Genomic DNA, 8,964 nt, shown 5'->3' on the forward strand with positions numbered 1-8,964 from the left:
CACAGAGTGTGTCCTGGTGCCTGGGTCACTGTCCCTGGGTCCAAGAGAGTGTCCTGGCCACGGGTCACTGTCCCTCGCTCACAGAGAGTGTCCTGGTCCCAGGGTCACTGTCCCTGGGTCACAGAGATGTCCTGGTCCCAGGGTCACTGTCACTGGGTCGCAGAGAGATTCCTGATCCTTGCGTTACTGTCCCTCGGTAACAGAGAGTGTCCTGGTCCCGGGGTCACTGAGAGTGTCCTGGTCCCAGGGTCAATGTCCCTCGGTCACAGAGTGTGTCCTGGTCCCGGGATCACTGTCCCGATGTCACAGAGAGTGTCCTGGCCCCGGGGCCACTGTCCCTGGGTCACAGAGAGTGTCCTGACACTGGGGTCACTGCTCCGGAGTCCAAGAGAGTGTCCTGGTCCCAGGGTCACTGTCCCTGGGTCACAGAGTGTGTCCTGGTCCAAGTGTGACTGTCCCTGGGTCACTGAGAGGGTCCTGGGCCCAGGGTCACTGTCCCTGGGTCACATATAGTGTACTGGTCCCGGGGTCACTGTCCCTGGGTCACAGTGTGTGTCCTGGTCCCGGGGTCACTGTCCCTGGGTCACAGAGAGTGTCCTGACTCTGGGGTCACTGCCCCGGGGCCCAAGAGAGTGTCCTGGTCCCGGGGTCACTGTCACTGGGTCACAGAGAGTGTCCTGGACGCGGAGTCACTGTCCCTCGGTCACAGTGTGTGTCCTGGTCCCGGGGTCACTGTCCCTGGGTCACATTTCGTGTACTGATCCCAGGGTCACTGTCCCTGGGTCACAGAGAGTGTCCTGACCCTGGGGTCACTGCCCCGGCGTCCAAGAGAGTGTCCTGGCCCGGGGTCACTGTCCCTGGGTCACATTTCGTGTACTGATCCCAGATTCACTGTCCCTGGGTCACAGAGAGTGTCCTGACCCTGGGGTCACTGCCCCGGCGTCCAAGAGAGTGTCCTGGCCCGGGGTCACTGTCCCTGGGTCACATTTCGTGTACTGGTCCCAGGGTCACTGTCCCTGGACAGAGAGTCTACTGGTCCTGGGGTCACTGTCCCTAGGTCAAGAGAGTGCACCCTGGACCCAGGGTCACTGTCCCTGGGTCGCAGAGTGTGTCTTGGTCCAAGTGTGACTGTCCCTCGGTCACTGAGAGGGTCCTGGGCCCAGGGTCACTGTCCCTGGGTCACATATAGTGTACTGGTCCCGGGGTCACTGTCCCTGGGTCACAGTGTGTGTCCTGGTCCCGGGGTCACTGTCCCTGGGTCACAGAGAGTGTCCTGACTCTGGGGTCACTGCCCCGGGGCCCAAGAGAGTGTCCTGGTCCCGGGGTCACTGTCACTGGGTCACAGAGAGTGTCCTGGACGCGGGGTCACTGTCCCTCGGTCACAGTGTGTGTCCTGACCCTGGGGTCACTGCCCCGGTGTCCAAGAGAGTGTCCTGGCCCGGGGTCACTGTCCCTGGGTCACATTTCGTGTACTGGTCCCAGGGTCACTGTCCCTGGACAGAGTCTACTGGTCCTGGGGTCACTGTCCCTAGGTCAAGAGAGTGCACCCTGGACCCAGGGTCACTGTCCCTCGGTCACAGAGTGTGTCCAGGTCCCGGGGTCACTGTCCCGGGGTCAGAGGGTGTCCAGGTGCCTGGATCACTGTCCCTGGGTCATAGAGAGTGTCCTGGTCCCAGGGTCACAGTCACTGGATCCAAGAGTGATTCCCGGCCCCGGGGTCACTGTCCCTGGGTCACAGAGAGTGTCCTGACACTGGGGTCTCTGCCCCGGGGTCCCTGCCCCGGGGTCCAAGAGAGTGTCCTGGCCCTGGAGCCACTGGTCCTGGGTCACAGAGAGTGTGCTGGTCCCGGGGTCACTGTCCCTGGGTCCAAGAGAGTGTCCTGGAGCCGGGGTCACTGTCCCTTGGTCACAGAGTGTGTCCTGGTCCCGGAGTCCAAGAAAGTGTCCTGGCCCTGGGGTCACTGTCCCTGGGTCCAAGAGAGTGTCCTGGCCCTGGGGTCACTGTCCCTGGGTCCAAGAGAGTGTCCTGGCCCTGGGGTCACTGTCCCTGGGTCCAAGAGAGTGTCCTGGAGCCAGGGTCACTGTCCCTGGGACACATATAGTGTCCTGGTCCCAGGGTCACTGTCCTTCGGTCACAGAGAGATTCCTGGTCCTTGCGTCACTGTCCCTGGGTCACAGAGAGTGTCCTGGTCCCGGGGTCACTGTCCCTGGGTCACATATAGGGTACTGGTCCCAGGGTCACTGTCCCTGGGTCACAGAGAGTGTCCTGGTCCCAGGGTCACTGTCCCGGTGTCCAAAAGGGTGTCCTGGCCCCGGGGTCACTGTCCCTGGGTCACAGAGAGTGTGCTGGTCCCGGGGTCACTGTCCCTGGGTCCAAAAAAGTGTCCTGGCCCTGGGGTCACTGTCCCTGGGTCCAAGAGAGTGTCCTGGAGCCGGGGTCACTGTCCCTGGGTCACAGAGTGTGTCCTGGTCCCGGGGTCACTGTCCCGGGGTCATTGAGAGTGTCCTGGTGCCTGGGTCACTGTCCCTCGGTAACAGAGTGTGTCCTGGTCCCAGGGTCAGAGTCCCTCGGTCACAGAGAGTGTCCTGGCCCCGGGTCACTGTCCCTCAGTAACAGAGAGTGTCCTGGTCCCGGGGTCACTGAGAGTGCCCTGGTCCCGGGGCCACTGTTCCTGAGTCGAAGAGAGTGTCCTGGTCCAAGTGTCACTGTCCCTGGGACACATATAGTGTCCTGGTCCTGGGATCACTGTCCCTCGGTCACAGAGAGTGCCCTGGTCCCAGGGTCACTGTCCCTCGGTCACAGAGAGATTCCTGGTCCTTGCGTCACTGTCCCTGGGTCACAGAGAGTGTCCTGGTGCCGGGGTCACTGTCCCGGTGTCCAAGAGGGTGTCCTGGCCCCGGGGTCACTGTCCCTGGGTCCAAGAGAGTGTCCTCGTCTGTGGTCACTGTCCCTCGGTCACAGAGAGATTCCTGGTCCTTGTGTTACTGTCCCTGGGTAACAGAGGGGCTGTTTAGCACAAGGGGCTGTTTAGCACAGGGCTAAATCGCTGGCTTTGAAAGCAGACCAAGGCAGGCCAGCAGCACGGTTCAATTCCCGCAACAGCCTCCCCAAACAGGCGGCGGAATGTGGCGACTAGGGGCTTTTCACAGTAACTTCATTTGAAGCCTACTTGTGACAAGAAGCGATTTTCATTTCATCTCAGAGAGTGTCCTGGTCCCGGGGTCACTGTCCCGGGGTCATTGAGAGTGTCCTGGTGCCTGGGTCACTGTCCCTCGGTAACAGAGTGTGTCCTGGTCCCAGGGTCAGAGTCCCTCGGTCACAGAGAGTGTCCTGGCCCCGGGTCACTGTCCCTCGGTAACAGAGAGTGTCCTGGTCCCGGGGTCACTGAGAGTGCCCTGGTCCCGGGGCCACTGTTCCTGAGTCGAAGAGAGTGTCCTGGTCCAAGTGTCACTGCCCTGGAGTCCAAGAGAGTGTCCTGGTCACAGGGTCACTGTCCCTGGGTCACAGAGAGTGTCCTGGTCCTGGGGTTGCTGTCCCTCGGTCACAGAGTGTGTCCTGGTCCCGGGGTCACTGAGAGTGTCCTGGTGCCTGGGTCACTGTCCCTGGGTCACAGAGAGTGTCCTGGTCCCAGGGTCAGTGTCCCTGGGTCACAGAGTGTGTCCTGGTCCCGGGGTCACTGTCCCTGGGTCACAGAGAGATTCCTGGTCCTTGCGTTACTGTCCCTCGGTAACAGGGAGTGTCCTGGTCCCCGGGTCACTGAGAGTGCCCTGGTCCCGGGGCCACTGTCCCTGGGTCCAAGAGAGTGTCCTGGTCCCAGGGTCACTGTCCCTCGGTCACAGAGTGTCCTGGTCCCAGGGTCACTGTCCCTGGGTCACAGAGATGTCCTGGTCCCAGGGTCACTGTCGCTGGGTCCAAGAGAGTGTCCTGATCCCGGGTTCGCTGTCCCTGGGTCACAGAGAGTGTCCTGGTCCCGGGGTCACTGTCCCTGGGTCACAGAGAGATTCCTGGTCCTTGCGTTACTGTCCCTCGGTAACAGAGAGTGTCCTGGTCCCGGGGTCACTGAGAGTGTCCTGGTCCAAGTGTCACTATCCCTGGGTAACATATAGTGTCCTGGTCCTGGGGTCACTGTCCCTGGGTCACAGAGAGATTCCTGGTCCTTGCGTTACTGTCCCTCGGTAACAGAGAGTGCCCTGGTCCCGGGGCCACTGTTCCAGAGTCGAAGAGAGTGTCCTGGTCCAAGTGTCACTGTCCCTGGGACACATATAGTGTCCTGGTCCTGGGGTCACTGTCCCTCGGTCACAGTGTGTCCTGGTCCCGGGGTCACTGTCCCTGGGTCACAGAGAGATTCCTGGTCCTTGTGTTACTGTCCCTGGGTAACAGAGGGGCTGTTTAGCACAAGGGGCTGTTTAGCACAGGGCTAAATCGCTGGCTTTGGAAGCAGACCAAGGCAGGCCAGCAGCACGGTTCAATTCCCGCAACAGCCTCCCCAAACAGGCGCCGGAATGTGGCGACTAGGGGCTTTTCACAGTAACTTCATTTGAAGCCTACTTGTGACAAGAAGCGATTTTCATTTCATTTCAGAGAGTGTCCTGGTCCCGGGGTCACAGAGAGTGTCCTGTGTCCTGGACCCGGGGTCACTGTCCCTGGGTCACAAAGAGTGTCCTGACCCTGTGGTCACTGCCCTGGAGTCCAAGAGAGTGTCCTGGTCACAGGGTCACTGTCCCGGGGTCACAGAGAATGTCCTGGTGCCTGGGTCACTGTCCCGGGGTCACAGAGAGTGTCCTGGCCCCGGGTCACTGTCCCTGGGTCCAAGAGAGTGTCCTGGTCCCAGGGTCAGTGTCCCTGGGTCACAGAGAGATTCCTGGTCCTTGCATTACAGTCCCACGGTAACAGGGAGTGTCCTGGTCCCGGGGTCACTGAGAGTGCCCTGGTCCCGGGGCCACTGTTCCTGGGTCACAGAGAGTGTCCTGGTCCCAGGGTCACTGTCCCTCGGTCACAGAGAGTGTCCTGGTCCCAGGGTCACTGTCCCTGGGTCACAGAGAGTGTCCTGGTCCCAGGGTCACTGTCCCTGGGTCACTGTCCCTGGGTCCAAAAGAGTGTCCTCGTCCTGTGGTCACTGTCTCTCGGTCACAGAGAGTGCCCTGGTCCCAGGGTCACTGTCCCTGGGTCCAAGAGAGTGTCCTGGCCACGGGTCAGTGTCCCTGGGTCACAGAGAGTGTCCTGGTCCCGGGGTCACTGTCCCTGGGTCACAGAGAGATTCCTGGTCCTTGCGTTACTGTCCCTCGGTAACAGAGTGTGTCCTGGTCCCGGGATCACTGTCCCGAGGTCACAGAGAGTGTCCTGACACTGTGGTCACTGCTCCGGAGTCCAAGAGAGTGTCCTGGTCCCAGGGTCACTGTCCCTGGGTCACAGAGTGTGTCCTGGCCCTGGGGTCACTGTCCCTGGGTCAGAGAGTGCCCTGGTCCCAGGGTCACTGTCCCTCGGTCACACAGTGTGTCCTGGTCCCGGGGTCACTGACCCTGGGTCACAGAGAGTGTCCGGACACTGGGTTCACTGCCCCGGGGTCCAAGAGAGTGTCCTGGTCCCGGGGTCACTGCCCCAGAGTCCAAGAGAGTGTCCTGGCCCTGGGGTCACTGTCCCTCGGTCAGACAGTGCCCTGGTCCCAGGGTCAATGTCCCTCGGTCACAGAGTGTGTCCTGGTACCTGGGTCACTGTCCCTGGGTCACAGAGAGTGTCCTGGCCCCGGGTCCCTGTCCCTGGGTCACAGAGAGTTTCCTGGTCCAAGGGTCACTGTCCCTGGGTCATAAAGAGTGTACTGGTCCAGGGGTCACTGTCCCTGGGTCACATATAGTGTACTGGTCCCGGGGTCACTGTCCCTGGGTCACTGAGAGTGTCCTGGTGCCGGGGTCACTGTCCCTGGATCCAAGAGACTGTCCAGGCCCCGGGTCACTGTCCCTCAGTCACAGAGAGTGTCCTGGTCCCAGCATCACTGTCCCTGGGTCACAGAGAGTGTCCTGGTCCCAGGGTCACTGTCCCTGGGTCACAGAGAGTGTCCTGGTCCCAGGGTCACTGTCCCTGGGTCACAGAGAGTGTCCTGGTCCCAGAGTCACTGTCCCTGGGTCACAGAGAGTGTCCTGGTCCCGGGGTCACTGTCCCTGGGTCCAAGAGAGTGTCCTGGCCCCGGGTCACTGCCCCTCGGTCACAGAGAGTGTCCTGGTCCTGTGGTCACTGTCCCTGGGTCACAGAGAGTGTCCCGGTCCCGGGGTCACTGTCCCTCGGTCACAGACAGTACCCTGGTCCCAGGGTCACTGTCCCTGGGTCACAGAGTGTGTCCTGGTCCCGGGGTCACTGTCCCTGGGTCCAAAAGAGTGTCCTGGCCCCGGGTCACTGTCCCTCAGTCACAGAAAGTGTCCTGGTCCCAGGGTCACTGTCCCTGGGTCACAGAGAGTGTCCTGGTCCCGGGGTCACTGTCCCTGGGTCACAGAGAGTTTCCTGGTCTTTGCACTCCTGTCCCTGGCTAACAGAGTGTGTCTTGGCCCTGGGGTCACTGAGAGTGTCCTGGTCCCAGGGCCACTGTTCCTGGGTCCAAGAGAGTGTCCTGGTCCTGGGGTCACTGTCCCTGGGTCACAGAGTGTGTCCTGGTACCTGGGTCACTGTACCTGGGTCACTGTCCCTCGGTCACAGAGAGTGTCCTGGTCCCAGGGTCACTGTCCCTGGGTCACAGAGAGTGTCCTGGTCCCGGGGTCACTGTCCCTGGGTCACATATATTGTCCTCGTCCCGGGGTCACTGTCCCTGGGTCACAGAGAGTGTCCTGGCCCCGGGGTCACTGTGACTTGGTCCAAGAGAGTGTCCTGGTCCCAGGGTCACTGCCCCGGAGTCCAAGAGAGTGTGCTGGTCCCAGGGTCACTGTCCTGGGTCCAAGAGAGTGTCCAGATCCCGGGGACACTGTCCCTGGGTCACAGAGAGTCTCCTGAACCTGGGGTCACTGTCCCTGGGTCACAGAGAGTGTCCCAGTCCCGGGGTCACTGTCCCTGGATCTAAGTGAGTGTCCTGTTCCGAGTGTCACAGTCCCTGGGTCACAGTCTCCTGAACCCGGGGTCGCTGTCCCTGGGTCACAGAGAGTGTCCTGATCCCGGGGTCGCTGTCCCTGAGTCACAGAGAGTGTCCTGATCCCAGGTCACTGTCCTTGGGTCCAAGAGCATGTCCTGATCCCGGGTTCGCTGTCCCTGAGTCACAGAGAGTGTCCTGATCCTAGGTCACTGTCCCTGGGTCACAGAGAGTTTCCTGGTCCCAGGGTCACTGTCCCTGGGTCACTGAGAGGGTCCTGGTCCCAGGGTCACTGTCCCTGGGTCACTGAGAGGGTCCTCGTCCTTGGGTCACTGTCCCTCGGTCACAGAGACTGTCCTGGTCCCAGGGTCAATGTCCCTCGGTCACAGAGTGTGTCCTGGTCCCGGGATCACTGTCCCGATGTCACAGAGAGTGTCCTGGTGCCTGGGTCACTGTCCCTGGGTCCAATAGAGTGTCCTGGCCCCGGGGCCACTGTCCCTGGGTCACAGAGAGTGTCCTGACACTGGGGTCACTGCACCGGAGTCCAAGAGAGTGTCCTGGTCCCAGGGTCACTGTCCCTGGGTCACAAAGAGTGTCCTGACACTGGGGTCACTGCTCCGGAGTCCAAGAGAGTGTGCTGGTCCCAGGGTCACTGTCCCTGGGTCACAAAGAGTGTACTGGTCCAGGGGTCACTGTCCCTGGGTCACATATAGTGTACTGGTCCCGGGGTCACTGTCCCTGGGTCACAGAGTGTGTACTGGTCCAGGGGTCACTGTCCCTGGGTCACATATAGTGTCCTGGTGCCTGGGTCACTGTCCCTGGGTCCAAGAGAGTGTCCTGGTCCCAGGGTCACTGTCCCTGGGTCACATATAGTGTACTGGTCCTAGGGTGACTGTCCCTGGGTCACAGTGTGTGTCCTGGTCCCGGGGTCACTGTCCCGGGGTCACTGAGAGTGTCCTGGTGCCTGGGTCACTGTCCCTGGGTCACAGTGTGTGTCCTGGTCGCAGGGTCACTGTCCCTGGGTCACAGAGTGTGTCCGGACACTGGGGTCACTGCCCCGGGGTCACAGAGTGTGCCCTGGTCCCGGGGTCACTGTCCCTGGGTCACAGAGTGTGTCCGGACACTGGGGTCACTGCCCCGGGGTCCAAGAGAGTGTCCTGGTCCCAGGGTCACTGCCCCAGAGTCCAAGAGAGTGTCCTGGTCCTGGGGTCACTGTCCCTCGGTCACAGACAGTGCCCTGGTCCCAGGGTCAATGTCCCTCGGTCACAGTGTGTGTCCTGGTCCCGGGGTCACTGCCCCAGAGTCCAAGAGAGTGTCCTGGTGCCTGGGTCACTGTCCCTGGGTCACAGAGAGTGTCCTGGTCCCAGGGTCACTGTCCCTGGGTCACAGTGTGTGTCCTGTTCCCGGGGTCACTGTCCCTGGGTCACAGAGAGTTTCCTGGTCCTTGCGTTACTGTCCCTGGGTAAGAGAGTGTCCTGGTCCCGGGGTCACTGAGAGTGTCCTGGTCCCGGGGCCGCTGTTCCTGGGTCCAAGAGAGTGTCCTGGTCCAAGTGTTACTGTCCCTGGGTCACTGAGAGGGTCCTGGTCATTGGGTCACTGTCCCTGGGTCACAGAGAGTGTCCTGGTCCCGGGGTCACTGTCCCTGGATCACAGAGAGTTTCCTGGTCCAAGTGTTACTGTCCCTGGGTCACTGAGTGTGTCCTGGTGCTTGGGTCACTGTCCCTGGGTCCAAGCGAGTGTCCCGACCCTGGGGTCAATGCTCCGGAGTCCAAGAGAGTGTCCTGGTCCTGGGGTCACTGTCCCTGGGTCACAGAGTGTGTCCAAGTCCCGGGGCCACTGTTCCTGGGTCCAAGAGAGTGTCCTGGTCCCAGGGTCACTGTCCCTGGGTCCAAAAGAGTGTCCTGGCCCCGGGTCA

The sequence above is a fragment of the Scyliorhinus torazame genome, chromosome 16 (genome assembly GCF_047496885.1).
Source record: "Scyliorhinus torazame isolate Kashiwa2021f chromosome 16, sScyTor2.1, whole genome shotgun sequence".
Taxonomy (NCBI): Eukaryota; Metazoa; Chordata; class Chondrichthyes; order Carcharhiniformes; family Scyliorhinidae; genus Scyliorhinus; species Scyliorhinus torazame.